The following is a 19,818-nucleotide window of genomic DNA, read 5'->3' as shown; positions in this document are numbered from 1 at the left end:
GAACAAGTATAAAGGACACATGAATAATAGGGGGGGTTGGAAATGGGAGGGAGGTGGGGAGGGCTGGGGGGATAGGCTGGGATGGGAGTAAAAGGTAGAAAACTGTACTTGAACAACAATTAAAATAAAAATAAAAAAGAAAATTCAACAATTATACGCTTGAGATTTCTGTTTTTCACTGAATTCAAACTATATTGTAATTCTGAAAAATTAAAAATTAGGTGGGAATGGGGAGTTTTTATTATTACTCGGGATGGTATGACGTGATTAAACAGACTGGATTGAACTTTTCACCATCTCAGAGTACCTGGGGAGCCTAAGAGACCTGCTCTAGAACTTTTTATACCAACGGGGAAGACAAGGCTGTGAAGTGGGTAGAAGGAATCCACGTGAGGAGAGCCAGGGGTGGCGCCATGCACAGCCTGAGCCCAGCTCGTCCATATACCTGCTACGCACAGAGGGCAGCTTCTTTAATTTGAGATTCCTGGACAAGACAGTGTTCCTGGAGTTTGCCAAAGTTACTACTTAGGTCTATGTTTACTGGTCAGTTGCTGAGATTAACCCTGATGTGATAACAGGAGAACCATGGTTCGTAGTGCTATCTGCAGTTGATTCACTTGTGTCTGGTGTACTAGTCAAGGATGTTCGGCAAGAAACAAGTCCTCTTATTAGCCCAAAGATACCCACAATAGCTACCGGTTCGCATTATGCAGATAATGGTTATAACAGACTGTAACTCTTCCTTTTGGCTGAGAGAGCACTTTGCTACTAAGATTGTAGCTAATTCTCAACCACTGAGCTAATTCCATGAGGTTGCAGGAATATAATTGTTCAAGCATATGTGTGTGTGTGTGCGCGTGTGTGGCTTCCTTTTCAGCTTCTGCTTTAGTGTTTGTTTTGGGTGGTTAAAGGTGGCAAAATGACCACATGCACTTCTGTCCTTTCCCTCTTGAGACCTCACTCAAATGCATAAAAAGGCATAGAGAAGGTATAAACCCACCAAGAGAGATTTTTTTTAGGATTAATCCACAAATGAGAGATCTCAACCCATTTCTTTGGGACTAACTGGCCTGCCGAACCCCAGGGATGTAGCTCTGACAAAAGACGGGGGAGGAGAGGCTCTGGACACAGGAGAGTCACTCGCTGTGACCAGACCACCGGGGCCCAGCCCTCCACTCCACGCAACGCACACACACCGCCGGGAGCCAGCGCCGCTCCTCAGGAGAAAGGCTGGCACCTGGGAATTCTCAGGGCAGCAAGTGCACGGCTCTCCGCCTGACCACCCCAAAGAAAAGCCCCTGTTCGGCTGTGGGTAGTGCCAGGGTCCTACCCAGACCCACACCCGGCAACAGCCTGCACTGAAGGCTCTTTCTGGGAGGGCAGCACTAGCTTTGCCCTTTCACGTGAGGAGCCAGAAATACCTAAGAGGTTTCCCCCCACCCCACCTCCCGTAGTCCCTTTTTGCCCCTATGCTCTTACCCAGTAACAGACCGGTGTGGAGTGTAAGACAGGGATCCCAATGACTCGGGTAGGGGCAACCCTGAGTTTGGCTTCCAGAGCAGAGCTCCCCCTCAGGACTTGAAGGTCACAACATTTTTAAATTGAATTTATTGGGATACAGGTTCCAAGTGAGTCCCACACTCCCTCCCCAGGTGCCCCCAGCGGCACCCTCTTAGTAAAGTAGAGCCCGCACACACCGACCCTCTTCTCAGCGTCTGCTCTGGCGAGCACAGCCTCAGGCTTCTAGGATCCATGCCAACAACACAGACCTCCAGGCAGCTTCAGTGCCACGGCCCACGTGAACGGACAAGCAACCACGGCCAGGGAAGGGAGCGACCCACATAAGCCACACGAAGTGAACAAGTCCACTCTAACTCCCCCACATGGAAGGAAGAAAGAAAGAGGAGGGGGTGGTAAGAGGGGGGGAAATTAGATCAGAAAGAAGGAAAGGTAAGACTCACTGTGCAGAAAACATCATGAACAAAACCTTAATCGTCTGCCCTCATAGGCACAGTCTCTGGACTTCAAGGGGAGCCTCATTCCACACGAGAACCTATGGACAGATGGCTAATTACCTCCCCACCACCTTGCAGTTCTTGGATAAGTGTGCTCTCTATCCATGCTCCCTCTGCCTCCACCCACTAACAGGAATTTTGAAAACAGTCTTCACACCTCCGGTGAGTATGTTGTGTCTCACCTGCAGCCACTCGGACATCATAAGGCACAGCATCCTGAGCCCCTCAGCCTACATTCTTCCCCGACAGGACCCCCACTGCCTCGCAGGACTTCCCCCCCAAATTTGGGAGGAAGTGAGGGTGTGTGTCTTATAGTCTGGATGTAGCTTTACATTTACATTGGTGAAATATTATGTTATTTATGTTATTAAATATTCACCATGTTTTTTGCTTCCAATTTTTTTTTCCTATTTTCCTCCTCTAAAACCTAGGTGTGTCTTGTGGTCCGAAAAATACGGTAAATGTAACACGCACTCCTGTACTGGCTTAACATTCCATCTCCCAGGCTGGAGAGCATCACCCGAGAGTGGCGACAACTATGCCAAGTCCCAAGCCCACTTCATAAATTTATGTCACACCAGCTGTGTATCTTTTCCCCCCAGCAGATTATTTTGTCAGGCTAGAAAAGTCAAGTGCTTGTTTGAAAGCTGACTTAATTGTTCCCTTAACAAATTTTAATAAGGATTATAGATATACTGTTAATGATTTTGGTTCCCGTTTTCTAGCATATTCCTCTCCTCCCACCCCTTAAATACACGCACATGCACACGCACACACATAATTTCCTCATGACAGAACACAGAGAAACACGTTCATCATAGAACATTTGGAAAAACAACACATCCACACACCGCTGTCATTCTATCATCCAGTTTCTGTTTACTTCATTTTGAGAGGAACATTTTAAAATTACATGTTTCCTAATAATTCTATTCCCTGGCTCATATTTATTAAGAAGTAAAATGGGAGGTGAGCCCGAGGCTTTGCTTTTCAGAGACGGGGGCGACTCCTCCATCCGTGCTGGGGAAGTGCACGCAGCAGAGAAGGGGACGTGCGGCGAAGACGAAGGACGGCGTGTGCGCCACGTCCTCTTCATTCACAGCCAGATGCACGGAGCTCTGGCCCGGAGTCCAGTTCCCGGGAGAGCACAGCACGGGCGGGGCTGCTGGCAGCGGAGACAAAAGCGCTGCAGCCTCCAGAGCCCCCACGGTGACAGAAAACCCCGGGACCAAAGCTGAATGTTTGGCCACTTCGGTTACTCTCTAATAATCCTTTTTATGAAGAAATGTTGGTTTTGTTTCTCCCCTCTTTCATCCATGCAGTTTTGTTCCTTTGAGGGTTCATGGGAAGGGAGTGTGGGGGTGGGAGGAGACGGGGTCAGGGGGAACTTAAAAGCATGAATCTTAATGCCCTTAAATCTCATTACAAAATGTTAACTCAATGACCCCCGAAGGTTTACTAGAAAATAGGCAGACTTTCTATTAAAGATGGAGAGAAAAGATACATAGAAAAGCAACAGATTTTCTTATCTCCATTAATTTAACAAGTATGTATTCAGCCCATACTATATATGTGTGTGGGTTTGTATGTGGATACCGGCTATATGCTATTGTCCTTTTTGGTGCTAAAGGGGATTTAAAAACAGGTGGGTGCGGCCCTGGCTGGGTGGTTCAGTCGGTTGGAGCATTATCCTGTGCACCAAAAGGCTGCAGCATTTGGGTAGGCGGCAGGTTCAAGTACGGGAGGCAACCAATCAATGCTTCTCTCTCTCTTTCTCTCTCCCTCCCGTCCTTCTTCTCTTCCTCTCTCTCTCAAATCAATAAAGATATCCTTGGGTGAGGGATTGAAAAGATGTAGGTGGGGATGTATATTTTGGAAGAGAGAGATGGAAGAAACTGGGCAGTGTTGCTGTATCTGAAGTAAACTGTGGCTGCTTGCTAACGAGGGGCACAAAGTGCTGTGAGCATTCACACCGGGGGTCAGCGAACGGAGGTCCGTGAGTCACATCTGGTCCAGCACCTGTTTTTGTACTGACGGGAGTTGGGAGTGACTTTTATACTTATAAATAGATGGTTGGGGGAGAAAAATTTATGACATAAGAAAGTCCTGTGAAATTCAAATTTTAGTGTCCATAAATAAAGTTTTTGGAATGCAGCCATGCTAGTTACTATCTGGCCCTAGACAGAAAAAGTTCTCTGACCCCTGCTTTAGAGGAGGGAGACGTCACTTGTGCCCAGGCTCATTGTGAAGGAAGTGACACACCTATCTTACTTTCCATCAGCCCTTCATGTCTCATTTGATCTCCCCTCCCCACTCCACCCCCCGCAGCTCCATGTGGGAAGAGACAGAACAGGTTTCATCATTCCTCCTTTTACCACGGGGGAAACTGAGGCTCGGCCCCATCTAGAGACGTGTGTGCTGTTGGCAGCTAGTCAGCGGCAGCGCCCTGTTGGGACTGCCCTGAGCCTGCCCCTCATGGTGTCGAGACTGGTAAGAAGTCGGTGCAACGGTAACACACACAGACTGACACCCCCTCTGGGACAGGGGCACCAGCTGGGTGGGGGCGGGGGTGGCTGCTGCTGGGCCCCGGGACAAAGGGGACTCCGGCACCAGGAACAGTGAGGGCTGTTTCTTTCTCTGGGCCTTTTAGTCACTGGGAGAACCTCTGAGAGCCTCAAAGTCCTGTTTGCAACGCCTTTTCCTGCTATAGTTTTGAAGTGTAAATGGAATCATAATGAGAAGCCAGTGAGTCAGCTGTGTGGAGTATTTAGCACAGAGCCTGGCACTTTGTACTTGTGACGTTAACCTGTTTCCATTCACTGGACTGGGAACCTGCTGAGGTTTTAAAACAAGAATTGATATGTCCTTACCTCAGACAAGTAGCAAGCCATAAAGGATGTCCTCATACCTAAACATAAGATTGGGTTAGACCTTCACACTAATACTGTGGAAACATTCCATCTGCGAAACAAATTCTAGCTCCTTCAGGACCGAATTTCCCTAGGTATCAGCTCGGGAAAAAGGATTCCTGTGCTTTCAAGTTATTTGGAATGCAAATTGTACACTGGGTGTAAAGACTATTTTCCCATTTGGGAAGAAATACATTAGGTTAAAATTGAGAACGAGGCAATTGAACTGAACGTCTGCAAGTCCCAGGGTTTGGGGGTGGAGTCTGGGGAAAGAGGCAGGGAGGGAAGAGAACAGGAAGGGGCTGTGAGGAGAGATTAGCCAGACCAGTGACTGACTGATCAGTCCAGTGATGAGGTCAGGGCTCAGGAACTGGGCACAATTTACAAAGCCCCAGAAAAGCTGAAACGTAGGGGCCTTACGACTTTAATTATATTTAATTTAAATCCGAGCTCCCATCTTATGGGTGCGGAAACCAGTCACTAATAAATATCAGTTTGTCCAGGACTGGCAGGCCACTAACCACCTCTACCCAGAGGTCCCTAACTCCTGCACCTTGCTGCCCACCCTGTCAGTCGGGTTACTATGCTAGATTTAAAAGATGCTTTCTTTTGCGTACCTCTGAGCCCTGAGTGTTGGGAGCTGTTTGCTTTTGAATGGGAGGACCCAGACTCTAAAGGTAAGGACAGTACCGCTGGGCACTTCTCTCCCACGGGCTCACAAACTCCCCCAGCCTGTTTAGAGAGCCGTTAGCCAGAGACTTAAGGGAGCATCAGCTGAATGATGATGCAATGCTCCAATCTGTGGATGACCTTCTCATCAGTCTCAGCAAAGAAGCTTCTGACAAAAATACCACTCTAACCTTAAACTCCTTGGCTGAACAAGGATATAAAGTTTCCCAAAAGAAAGCCCAAATATCTGAGCCCTCTGTGATAATTTTGGATTCGAATTATCTCAAGGACAAAAACACTTGCTCCCAGACAGGAGGGAGGCCCTAGCGAGGTGGCAATGCCCACCACTGGCCAACAGCGAAGGGGATTCCTAGGAATGGCTGGCTTTTGTAAGATATGAATTCCAAACTTTGGCTTACTTGCAAAACCATTATACGAGACACTGAAAGGAATGAATCAAGAGCCTTTGACTTGGACTGTGGGATGCCAAAAAGCCTTCCAGATCATTAAGGAAAAGTTACTGATGGCCCCTGCTGAGGCCCTACAGACATAAGAAAGCCCTTTGATTTGCCTGTGCATGAAAGACAAGGAATAGGACTGGGCATCTGGACCCAGAATGTAGGAAATATTAAAAGGCCAGTGACCTACTTCTTAAAACAGCTGGACACGGTGACTCAGGGATGGCAGGTTTGTCTGAGGGCCACCTGCCTAGACAGGTAGCATAGGCAGCTACCTATGACCTTCCACAGGAAGCTGGAAGTTCACCCTGGGGCAGCATATCACAGTACATTCTCCACCCTGTGTGTAGCCCTTCCCAGAACAAAAGGGAGAATACCAGCTGGGAAAATACCGGGCAATCATCTGGGACAAACCTAACGTCATTCTCAAGACTATCACCACTCTAAACCCACCCTGCTTCCCTGTATGTGAGTAACTGAACAAGTCCGTTCTAGTTGACCAGAACTGACTGAGTAACTGCTGAAGAATTTGGATCTTGAGATGTTCATGGAAGGAAGCAGCCTGGTGAACATGGAACACAGGAAACCAGAAGGCAAGAGATATTAGGTCTCCTAAAGGCAGTTACGGAACCGAAGGAGGTTGCCCTCACACACTGCCTGGGTCATCAGAAGAATGACAGTTCAGTCTCCCAGGGAAATAATAAAGCAGATTGAGCTGCTGCCCAACTGGTGGCTCAAACTAAAGTCCTCGCCCCTCTGCTAGCAGCTCTTGCTAATTACATCCACTTAAAGCTAGTCCGGCCTGAAGATGCTTCTGAAGACTTAGAAAGGGCAAAAGAACCGGGCTATTCTACTCACCAGAAAGAGGGATGGATAAGCAATGAAGGGGATCATTCCGATCCTGAAACACCTGATGGAGGAAACAGTCAGCTCCATCCACCAGGTCACCCATTAAGGATGGGATGCCATGCTCCAATGGATGCAGAAATATATTACTGGGCTGTATTTGCAAAGAACTGTTCAAATGATAATTCAGAAATTCTTATGTGTGCCAGAAAGAACCCTAAAACAGGACCTCACCCAGAAGTCAGAGCGGTCTGGAGCTGTGGATTAGGCCCTGGAGGAAGAAGGTTGGCAAACTGACTCCACTACGATGCCAAACAACTGGAAATTATCGATCTCTGATAGTGTTTGCACACTGTTTCACAGGATGGGCCCAAGCATTCCCCTGCAGGTCAGAGAAGACCTCAAAAGTAGCACAAGCCTTAGGAAAAGAAATCACGCCTGGGCTTGGGCTGCCCTTCGCTATTCAAAGCAACAGCGGGAGCGCCTTTATGGCCACGGCGACCCAGGATGTTTCTCAACTTTCAGGAATACAAAGGAAACGTCACACTTCTGGAGGCCACAGTCTCTGGGAAAACGGGGCAGGTGAACCACACTTTAAAGAAAACCATTGCTAACCTTCGCCAAGAAACTGTCCTACAACGGGTAAGATACTGGCTGTTGCTCTGCTAGGATGAGAGTAGCTCGAAGAAGTAGGATTCAACTCAGTCCTTTCAGAATATCCTACGGAACGCCCTTCCTGTGTTTTAGAAAAAATCCTAGAAAAGCTGATGACCTAAAGATCAAAGAATTAGACACTATGAGGTAATCCTTGAGATTCACTTTAACTGCTATTCATAACTTTTCTTCTAGCAGGATGAAGTACTCCACAGATGTCCCGTTACAGCATTTCAACCCCGGAGATTGAGTATGTGTAAAACCCTGGAGGAAATAAACATCCTAAAGACCAGCTTGAAGTGGGTGGGGCCTTATCAGGTTTTACTGACTGCTCATTCTTGTGTTAAACTGTTGGGTTGGCCAAAGAGCCCATTATGTGTGTGTGTGTTTTTTCCGTACAATGGCTCTAGTAGTGCTTAGTTGTCTTTAACTTCATTCAAAATAATTTTTTAAAGATTGTATTGTGACAGCTGTCATATAAGTGTGCACTTTAATAAAAACTTGTCAAAATTGGTGAAATTTTCATGCAGCCATTTTAATATTGAAGATAGAAAAAGATACATAGCATTTTCAGTGTATTATGCTTTATTATTTCAAGAAAAATAAAAACACAACTGAAACATAAAAAAAAGATTTGTGGAGTGTATGGAGAAGGTGCTGTGACTGATCAAACATGTCAAAGGTGGTTTGTAAAGTTTCTTGTACTATTGACATTCTGACCAAATAATTCTTCGCTGTGAGTCTGTCTTATACACTGGAAGATGTTTAGCAGCACTCTTGGCCTCTACCCACTAGAAGTCAATAGTAGGAGATAGCTGACATACTCAAAATATCCAAATCAATAAAGTTATTGGTGAAAATGAGAAATGTGTTTTTTATTTTATGGAAAAAACCATAATGGACTTTCTGGCCAACCCAATAGAAGGAGTTAAGCCCTGGATTCACAACTCTCAAGTTAATCTGGCTCCAGATTTATGACATAACACCAAGCGACCATATCATCAGAAATGACCGCTCGACCACCTGAGTATCCCTGCAAACCCATCTCAGACCATAGGATACTCTTCAGAAAGAAGTCCCCTAAAAACCCAAACTAGATTTCAAGAAAATGAAGAAAACCCTCTGGCTGACATCCAAGATAATTGTTTTCTAATTTCTAACTTCTTGTTTCAGTTTCCACCTGTCACAGGTAATGCCTTCCTAAGGTGGGCAGCCACCTGTGCAGAGACACATACCCGGCTGGCTGCTGGGTCTGGGGACCACTGCCTGTGTCTAGTGCAGGAGGAATGCCTTGGATCATACACCCATTCAACATCTCAGACTGGGAATGATGGATGGAGTGAGTCACCGAAGGTAAGTCAGTGTTCCTCCTGCTCTTCCACATTCAGGGGGACATGTGCCCCACTCTGACAAGAATATCGTACATGCACACATGCTTATGAAGCCAGTATTACTGGTCTGTTAAGCCACACAGACCCAGCAGTCAACTGGTTAGGTATTTCCTGGTGCACAGCCATAGACCAAGTTCGGAACGTTTCCTATGTGGACGCACTCACGTACTGGCTCAATACTCTTCCCAGCCACTGAGGAATGTCCACATTAGTTTTGCTTCTTTGTGGTACTGGGATATGAATTGGGTGCTGCTGCCTTTACAATTGCTGTCTGATGGAAGCTAAAATTAGCAACCTGATGATCATTCAAACCTCAGCCCTTGGGCTGACCCCAGAATATTTTCAATTACACGTGAAACAGTTTCATCCCTCTAACACTTGTACTGTGTTCCTTCTCTGCCGGAAGTAGCTAGAGCAGGCATCGCCCCTTCTTCCTCAAGACTGAGGAATGATCAAAAAGAAAGGAAGGAATTAAAACTGAGGGTCTTTATGATTTGGGTTAAATTTAGTTTTAAAACCTAGCTCTAGAAACCACCTCTTTCTACCCCCTCTTCCTCTCTCTGTCTCTTTGTCTCTATCTCTCTCAGCCACTCAGAGACCTGGTGTGTTCCCCAGATAAGCAGCAACCCACAAGGCAATGGAAGACGGGAACCTGGACGTGAATAATGGTCACAGAGTCCAGACATCTGAAAGGCTGAAGATCACATCGCATCCTAAGTTAGGTTTCAGTTCCTGAGCCCTAAGATGGGAGGATCCTCCGGCTACTTTCCCATGAGACCAGACAGAAGGATACTGGTAAAACCCTCAAAGCTGTCCTTAGGACCTAAAGAAATGAATGACTCATTGCCATTAAGTTACTTCTGACCAATCAGCTTCTGCCACCAGCCCTAACCCTGAACCTATGGTGTCTTGTGATTTTGTTCTATATGATCTGTGACCTACATGTCATTGGGAGTTGGTTGGTTTGGAACACAAGCTCCCAGCCTCTGTGTTGGCCAATAAATATTAAACTAATTTTTTTTTTATTTCAATACTGCAAACTCTTGTTTGTGCATTTCTTTGGGCCAGCGTGCACAGGCAGGCGGGCCCAAGGAAAAACATTGGGGTTCAGTTAACAAAACCACTAGATTTAAGAACTAATCCACGCATCTTTCTCTACTTTCCATTTTTCATACTCATGATTTCTCATTTTGGAAATACAATATTTACTCAAAAATAAAGTTCCCCCTTAGGATTATCGTGACATTGCACACCCACACCACCAACTACCCAAATATGCTAACAGTGTGAAACAAGCGGGGAAAACCTTCGGACCTGCACCATTTCACACCACAGGGAAAGAGGCACTCTCCGGGGTACGGCAGTGCCATGAAGTGGTGTTTTTAAACTGCATATCAGGACTCAGTCGCTGGTGCTGAAATGGGTTTAGTGGATTGGTAGCCATGCAGAACAGAAAATATGAGAGTGTATTACATACAATAAAGAACAAGTGTTTTTGAAACTTTGATTTGGTGATATGTTGCATGTGCGTGCACATGTGTCTGTTTCCATATACTTGTCTCTATTGCTCAGATATGGTGTGAACTGTGTTCTCACCAGAGATCATGAAGTTCAGAAGCCTCCAAAACAGAGACTAATCTATTGTAGGAATGTTCAGTATTAAAATCCTAATTCAGTGAATAGCCACGTTAAGGGGTAACTATTCCTGTGAAGCGGAATTTCTTTAAATGACAAGCTCTTCCTCTGCATCGGAGATACACCAAATCTTACAGGGAAAGAAGGCTTTATGCATTGCTGTCTAGTATACTACTTCTATCAAATACCTGTTCATCAATACAGAATTGATCTCAAGTTGCAAAATGTATCAAAGTCAGAAACTAAATGATTATAGCACACAGGATGATGGCTAATCATTTCCTTTACGAAATAAACCATTGCTGTGTTTTTCACACTAATTGTTCCACGTGGAGTAGAAGAGGAGGAGGCTGTAGAGGAAATTTCGTGGGCGGGAATGGTTTTCACCACCACACTTCAGCAACCTCCCAGGATCGATTTGCATATATCAAAAATGAGAGATTTCTATTTCCCCCCAAATTCTATTTCATAGAAAGAAAGTTGCCTTATATTTTTGAATCCATATAAAGCCTCCCATTGTACAAGGCATTCTCTCAATTTCTTTTTTCTAAATGCCAAAACCTATTATCTCCAAATGACAGGAATTGAAATCAGCAATTCATTAATACTGGATGTGATGGCAACTGATTTTAAAGGAAGAAACCATGTCCAGAACACATTACCTGGGAAGGCCAAAGATTGCATGAACAGGGGATGTCTGTTTCCAAGGTTACTTGAGAACTGTTTGGAGAAGATGGCCTGAAATAACCTCAGTCCGTCCGAGATAGGGATGCTTATGGAGGTCGCATGATTGAAATAGGATAGACGAATGAATGTATAAAGAAGGTCAAGACTTTAACACCAGCTTATGTAAACATTCCTTGCCAATTGTTTATATTAGATGTCCTTATACAAGTCACACAGAACTGCTGGGTTGCAAAGATCATGAATATATGCACTTATAGGAAGAAAATTAAAAAAAATATTTTTATGTTATGTGAATGAGCTTGGAATAAAAATATTTCAAATGAGTTAGAAATAAATATGCTGAAAATAGCCTAATAATGAAAAAACTCTTAAGTCAAAGAAGTATGAGAAACATTTGAGTAAATTACTTCATAAAATGTGAAAGTAGAAGGATGTCATATTTCTAAATTCATTTCATATGATGTGATTTTTAACACATGCAAGTAAAGTGATAGAGTAAATATAAGTAGACATTTCATTCTTTACATCCTGAAAATGCATATGTTCTAGCTGATATAAAACCTTCTTTAAAACCACCTCACTGGAAAATTGGGGGCCACTTTATAATTGAGGGTACCTTCTTCGTGGGCATAGATGGGAAGCAGCGTTCAAGATTACTGAGGATTGTCAACGGTTGGCGTGTGAGTGAACTGAACTGGAGGTAACTGTTGCAATACATTAAAATCTCTAAATTAAAATATCAATAACTGCTACCAAGCCAGTTCTCACCTGTTAAGATGTTCCTTCTGATATCGCTGAGCCATGTGAATCAGAGGCTGCTGGTGCCCTGCCCTGTGTCCCCTTGGCTCACTTGCTGAGTTCCCCTGTAGCTCTGATGGACAGTCCCCAACACGCTGATAGCTCTCCCAGCCCTAGTTGGTTCCCTCTCTGTCATCTATCCAGGAGCTCTCTCTGATGCCTCTGGAGCTTGCTGGGGCTAATGGCAGCCCTAAAACGCTGGGAATTTTATGCCCTTGGCGTTAAATGGTGCATAAACATCCCAGTTTACCTACTGCTTGGTGGACAATTATAAGTTCATTTTACATGAGACCAGCAGGACCAAGCCTCCATTGCCCACAATGGTAATCTGCTTACTAGCCTTCCTCTTACTGGCTTTCTTTCCTTTTCTGTCTCGTTCTTCCATCCTCTCACTTATGTTTCTTGGAGTCACCTTCCAAATAAACTACTTGTCTCAGGACCTGCATGAATAAATTACTTCAGCATCATGTGGTGATTTTGTGTGCTCTTGGAAAAACAACTGTCTTCAGAAATCAAGGTAAAATAGCTTTACCCTCATTCTTCACACCTGGATTACTTAGATCTTTGGAAATGTCTCATCCACTCCTTTCAATAAGTGTTTGATGACCCTGTACTAATGCAAAAAGTGTTCCTGTTGCAGGGCATACCCAGATGAACAAAACATAGTTCTAGCCTCAAGGATCTTACCCTTGAGAATGGGACACAGAACAGGGAGGAAGGCATCTCCTGTAACTGAAGGAGCTTCAGACAACAGAAGAGCGATGTGGTGCTTCCCAAAGAGAGCCTACTTCCAGCTGACGGACGTTTCATGACCACCCAGATGACAGCCACTCTTCCGGTTTTCTAACCTGAACGTTTGACTGAGGAGCTGGCATTCTTTCATAAACTCAGCCCTGACACACACAGCACACACAAGTCAGCCCCCAAATGGTACGTGGCGCTAGAGCCTGCGGGCCACTGATTCCATACCAAAAGGCAAAGCATCCGTTTGCTCCCTGAGTGACTGCTCCAACTATCAGGTGCCACAGGACACGGCCAGGTGAAGCAAGGAAACCAGTGAGGCTCCTCTGCTGTTCCTGATCATGCCAAGCACATTTCCACCTCAGGCCCTTTGCTCTCAATATTCTGTCTAGAAGGTCCTTCCCCCAGTTACCTGCATGGTTCACTCCTTCGTATCCTCAAGCTCTCTCTGCTCCTGGCCTTCCTTGGCAGCCCCTTAGCATCATCTCCTACGCTGCCACATTCTGTTGCCTTCTCTGCTTTATTCTTCATAGCACTACTGCCACCTGACATAGTATATGTTTGTTTATTTATTTTTAAATCTCCTTCCACTAAAAGGTCAGTGATAACAGGGATGAACCTCCCGCCGTGCACGCTTCCTGCACCCTGTTGTATCCTTTGTACCTAAGAGAGTATCTGGCCCAGAGAAGGTGCTTGATGAACATCTGTTAGAAGGATGAATAAATGGTTTCCCACTTAGAAGCTTAAAATCATCACTCACCACACTTGAAATTCCATAAACTCATCTAGAATCATTACAAAGCCCCAAACTCAAGAGTCTAAAGTGTACACAATTATTTTGTTGAAAAACATTGTTTTGGTAAATCTACAACATAGGTAGCAAGTATGAATAAATACAATAATTTAATCCTATCATAAACTTGAATAGGCCATGGGATGCAAATCATTCAATGTCCACAATGTAAGTAAGAAATCCTGAAATTTTAGACGTAGAAACTATACCTACCTTCCTTTAAAAAACAAATTCACTCTTGTATTCATGTGGAAAATATTTATGGAGTGCTTCTGATGGGTGCAGTGTTAGGTGAAGTGCCATAGTTAATTTTTCTTTTGAAACATTGACTTTACACTTCACTGTAAAGCCATATCCTGCTGTTATAGACAGGGAAAACATCTTTTTCAAATCATACTTAGGCTTTTTTCCCCATTATTTTACCATAAGCTTTATTTATTTAAGTCGGCAATCCCTGAGAGAGAGTAGTCACAGGAAGTACTCCACAGGTAGAGTCTTTTACTCAGCTAAATTTAAAGACAAATATCTCTCTTTTCTCACTGAATTTAATGGAAGAAGGAACGACAAATACATTTAGCAACATTTAATGCTCGCTATCACAAAAATTATATAAGCAGTTGTCAAACCCTGATTACACAGGGCTAATTGGTTCCAGTGGAAATTCATGCTCTCCGAGTGCAGGAGACCCTCAGAGTTGGGTGATAATCTTTTATTCACCCTTAATTGATTTACTGCTACATTTTCACAGTACACCCTCCAAGCCTTTGTTATTCAACTCACATGCTCACCTTTCTTTTCACTTTATACTTAGAACAGTGGTTCCTGGCCTCTTTGGCACCAGAGACCAGTTTCATGGAAGACAATGTTTCCAGGGAGCAGGGTCAAGGGGATAGTTTCCAGATGATTCCAGTGCATTATTTTCAAGTTTACCTCCTGCTGTGCGGCCCAGTTCTAACAGGCCTGGACTGGTACCAGTTCATGGCCGAGGGGTGGGGGACCCCTGACTTAGAGCACTGGGGCCAAATTCCTTTTGTTCTACCTTAGAATTCCTGTGCTTCTGTCTTGAGAGTCTTTCCTTGGCCTTCATCCAGTATGCTGCCATCTTTCTCAAAGATGCCATTTCATCAGGTGAGCCTTCCCTCACACTTTCAATCTCTGCCCTTCAATAGATTTTTCTCCTCTGCTATAATGTAGGCTGAAGACTTCCTATACTGAAAACATTACCTTCCCTCCACTACACCATTGCTTTGACACATCAACCTTTCTCCTCCTTTACCATCTGGCTTATTAACAAAGAAGTGTGCCTTCACTGCTGTCCATGTACATCAGCCCCCTGTCTTCAGCCCTCGAAGCCTGGCTGCCACTTCTGACTACCTTAGAGATAACCAAGGAAAGCCAGGCATCAAAGTCAGGGGTGTTTCCTTCATTGCACCCCACCCCCATGGGGTGTGTTGGAAGGACAACAAGTAACAGTAGCTCCCCTCATATTTCCTAGCTTCCACGACACCATACCACTGCTACCATTTTCCTCCAGCTGCCCCTGTTTAATATTTTTCTCCTTTTCTGTCTCTCATTCCCTCCAACATATAGACATTCCTCAAGGATCGTACCTTAACCTTTTGCTTCTTCTTGCTTCATTTTCTTCATTGACCCAGCCTGAGACACCACAACTGCTCCTAAGTGATGATATACTAATCTCTTTGTAGCCATAACCTCTCTTCAAAGACTGACACCCGTATTCTAGTCCCTTCATTGGGAAAAACCTGCCACACCCAAATGAAGCTTCTTTTATCTCCTCTTTCTCATTCTCCCCTGAACATTCTGCCAATGATCCAATCATGCTCTCAGCTGAGCCTGACAATGACCTTAGACTTCCTTGCTAAGGGTTCCTGCAAGGAACCCTTGCACCCTGCACCCTGTGTCTTGACTCTGTCTCTTCCCCTTCGCTCCCACTGCCTCATTTCCTCTTACCCCTAATTTGACTACAGTCTATTTGGTCTTGCTACTGCCAGTCTTTTCTCACTTCATTACATTCAACACAATGCTATAAGATCATCACTCTAAAGCACAGACCTGACCCTGTCAACACTCCTCCTCAGAAACCTTCCATGGCCCCCTGGTACCGACTGAGTAAAATCCACATACAAATTGCTCCACAACCTTGAAAGAACCTCTCTCATTACACCGTGTGGTATTCCCTGTGCTCCAGTCAAAGCGCACCCATCTTTGTTTTCTGGGCAGACACACACCTTTCCAGCACTTAGTCTTTGCTGCATGGTCCCCCCCAAGGGTGCCCTTTCTTCCCTGCCAGCCCAAATGCCACCTGTGTAAATCCATCTGCACTTCCCTTTCTCCCTAATTCTTCCACTTGAAGTCACTGGTGTACCTGGTGAACTCCCACAGCACTGCAGAAATATGTCTTTGTCGGCCTTCAACCATATTCCACCATTTATAGGTAGCTGCATGCACCATGCTGTCTCCCCTTCCAGTACATGAACCTCTGGGCAGGATCCAAGTCTCCTTATTCTTCAAATCGCCAGCTCTCCCAATATTTCCCAAACCCTACCCAAAGGTATATAATGCCTGAGATGTGATAGGCAATTAACAAATATTTGTAAGTTAATGATGGTAACTCAGAGGGTTAACTATGGATTTTAGGCTTGAAACTATCTCAAGTTTAGCAACAATCAGTTTTTCCTTATAGAAGACAAGTCCCATCTCCCCCATAGTTTATTCCTTTTGGCCCCATAGATCAATTTTCAAATGTCTTTTATCTCCAAGTCTTCTGAAAAGCAACTTTTTTAATGTGATACAATAATGAAACAGAAAAGCATTAATGCTACTTTAAGTGAAGAAAACACATCTGTCAAAACAAGTGGCCGACTGCAGTCTAGGTACACAACTGCACACCAGCGTGAGTTACAGGATCCAAGCGACCACAAATGACCTCACTAGTCCAGTCTTTGGAAAAGCCAGGCACTGCATTTTACAATGATCACATTTGCATTAGAATGGAAATCACTAATTCCTGAGTCATCAATTGTGCTGTTGTATAATTCTTCTTCTCCTAAACAGTTTATTTACCTTGGTAATTCCTAATATTCTTAAACTTTCTTGTAAGATATTTATATAGGGACTTTACCTGCAAATATAAAGACAACTTCCTTACAAAAAAAAAAACTACCCTCTTAGAGTGCCTTTTAAAATCCTTAAGTACTTTTCTGAGAAAGATATTGGCAGAACTAATAAGAGAGTAAAGAACTAAGATTCAAAATTCATTTTTATAAATCTATCCTTAAATCTTGGACAAGCTCCAACAACCTCCCATTAAAATTTTAGAAGGCTCGACTTGAAGGACATAGGGAAGTTTGAAGTCCACGGCTTCAAAAGCACCTGCTCTGTATATCACCATTTATTAACAGAGGATAAATGGGAAGAAAAAATATGTGGGTAACCCTAGTTTTATTATTTTCAATGCAACAACAATATCATGCAACCATTGCTAAACCCAAACAAAATTTTTTAAAAGACTCAAAGAAAGAAACCTCTGGTGCCAGTGAGCTGCGTGTTTACTCATGTCGCTATGACTGCTATGAAGAGGACAGGGGCAGCCACTTTGGGTCGTGACGGCAATGCAGTAGAATTTCAGGTGTTCTAGTTCAAATGTGTTCTAAGGAGGTTAATCTGGTCACACCACATTTTAACAAAGAAGCATCCATATATTACGTCAAAGGTGCACCCATTTCTACAGGAGAAATACAGGCACTGGGAAGTCAAACCGCAGTAGACAGACGTGTGAATGTGCTGTCTCCCTCTCTACCCCCCAGCCCAGTGCCACCCAAGCCTATCTTTACTACGCAGAGACAATTAAACAGCTACAGACTGAAGATGCAGCTCTCTGTCCTGGTTCCCACTAGGTGACTTACCGACAGTCTGACATTTGCCGAATCAGTTATCAGCAGGCTACACTGGCTGGGAAAGCAGGTTTCACCAACCAGGGACCCCATCACCTTGGGTCTTGGGAGATTTCAGTTTCCAAATGATATATGGCACCACCTAGCCATTGTGAAAGCTGGGAGAGTGGATGTCTCTGGCAACAGAACTGAAGTATCCCTTTTCCTAAGGAAAATGCCCTGCCAATCTGACGATGACCGATGGAGTGCCAAATATTTCTTAGTACGATCCTGTTCTTTACGATTAGTGCCCCCACCACCGAATCTCTCTCTTCACCCCTCCAGAGTTCATTCTGCAAGGACCAGCATGAAGACTGCCCATTCTTCAGCCATTCATTTCCAGCGTTTAAATGTGGAATGGGAAGGTGTAGTTGACATTCAAAGTTGTGGGGATTGAGAAAGGAATGTGGCCATTAAAGACCCTTCTCCTCCAAGTCAGACAAGAGATAAACAATAGAAACTGCAGAGTCAGGGCGGCAAAGACCCTTACAGAGGAGAGAAGTGTCACCGGATGGAGGCTCCCTTCAAAACCACGGACACCAGCAAGCCCAGAAGGGGTAACCGTTACCCTGTTTCTCTGCCATGTGCCCAAAGCCACATGCACGCTTTCACATCCTCATGTCAAGAGGCTAGAGAAAGGGGAAGAAATAATCTCTACACCCGGCCATCCACATGCAAGAGCGGAACAGAGACTGTACTCAGACTTGCAGGGGCAAAATTACAGACACTGTCCCACAACCAGCGGTGACGGCAAGTCAGGGCACCCACAGAGCTCTAGGTTTGGAGCGCAGTTTGGGGAGCGTGGATGCAACCACACGAGTATACACAACCAGACGAGTACACACTCACACACGGGATTTTACAAATCTGCCCCTGCCCCACCGACTCCCTCCACACTCACACACTAAGTGCATCCTGCCCACTTCGCCGTTGCTTTCACCACACGCTTTCTCCCAGAGTCTGCGGAGAGGTGAGGGGTCCTAGCCCGGATTCCTGGAGATGTCATTCCCCAACACCTTCAGTCCACCACCCCCAGGCGCCTTGGCTGCACCTTTTACACTCACACACACAGTCCGACCACGTCCGTCATCAGGCCTGCCCGCTGCCCCCGAAGCCCCGCATCTCAGCGCGCACCGGACACCAGGCGTCCCTACCTTCAACTCCCCCTTCCCCCGCCCCGCTGGCTCGATGGCTAAAGCAACTGCCCCTGGATGCCGCCGGCTGTCCTCGCTCATCGGCACTATTGTTCCATGCAGCCCCTTGCTCCGGGGGCACCCTCGGACGAGGATGGCGAGCACCCGGGCTCCGTCAGGGGCGGCATCACGGCCGGGCACCCCCGTTCGCCCGCCCTCCCTGGCGGTGGTACCTTGCCTGACAGCTGGGTCTGCGGGTCCGCGGGCCCGCGGGAGCAGGCGGCGCTAATGACAGCGCCGGTGCCAAGCCTGGGAATAAAGCTCCGCTCCAGGCGCTCCTACCTCCAGCGCCACCATCTTCTCCCGCCGCCGCAGCTGCCGCCGCCGCCGGGACCGCAGCCGCCCTCGCCCCGCTCCGGCTCCGGCTCCGCAGCCGCCGCTCGCGCCCCTCCGGTCCGCGGCCCCACCCCCTTCTCCCCACCCTCCCGCCCCTCGTGACGCGAGCGGGGGCCGAGCCGGGCCGGCCTGCGCGGGAGGGTGCGCGGGGGAAGTGCGCGCGCGCACACGCTCCGTGCGAGTAGCGCCTCTGCCTCCCACGCCCACCCGGGTGCGCGCGCGGCGCGAGCCCGACGCCGCGGGGCGGTGTCCTGGGTGGAGTGTCGGACGCAGCAGCGGCGCGGGTGGGCGTGAGGGGCCTCGGGACCTCCCGCCGCCGGTCGCAGCTCGGCCAGTGCCCGGGCCCCTGGCCCCTCCTCCGGCTCCAGGCGGGGCGCTAGGAGCGGGAAAGCGGTCGCATCCCGATGGGACCGAACGGGACGTCCACCCTCCTGGGCCGAAGCCTAAGCGGGGTCCCCGGTTTCTCAAGCAGAAGCTGTGGCCAACCTCTGCGTGCAGAAACAGGCCGCTCCGAAGGACCACAAAGCCGGGCGGCCGCGGCGCCTCCCGCGGTGCGCTCTCTACGCTGAGTGACTGGCGGGCTTTCCCGCTTCCCAGTCTCCTTAAATCCTGCCTGCACCTCCCAGCTCGGCTGCAGTAAGAGCACCCTTAGAAATGGGGAGCGACTGTGACCCTGGAAGGCGCTGCGGTCCTGAGATTTTGCCGCTAGGGGGCAAGCGTCTTGGGTTTGCAGCCTTTGA

The 19,818-nt window shown here is 46.5% G+C and overlaps 1 protein-coding gene across 3 annotated transcripts in view; it reads right to left on the bottom strand.

The window, feature by feature from the left end:
• Positions 1 to 19,110, bottom strand: part of APBA1 (amyloid beta precursor protein binding family A member 1) — a 198,533-nt gene extending 179,423 nt beyond the window's left edge. For 2 of the 3 annotated variants that reach the window (XM_037157604.2, XM_037157605.2), the window contains exon 1: positions 19,025 to 19,110. The gene's annotated coding sequence lies outside the window, so the exon portion shown is untranslated. The other variant, XM_053656511.1, reaches the window with a different exon arrangement.
• Positions 19,111 to 19,818: the final 708 nt, after the last annotated feature.

This window comes from Artibeus jamaicensis, unplaced genomic scaffold (assembly GCF_021234435.1).
Source record: "Artibeus jamaicensis isolate MK-2021 breed Jamaican fruit bat unplaced genomic scaffold, CSHL_Jam_final scaffold_1964, whole genome shotgun sequence".
NCBI lineage: Eukaryota > Metazoa > Chordata > Mammalia > Chiroptera > Phyllostomidae > Artibeus > Artibeus jamaicensis.
The sequence above is the reverse complement of the archived record's forward strand: the minus strand, read 5'-3'. Positions and strand labels throughout refer to the sequence as shown.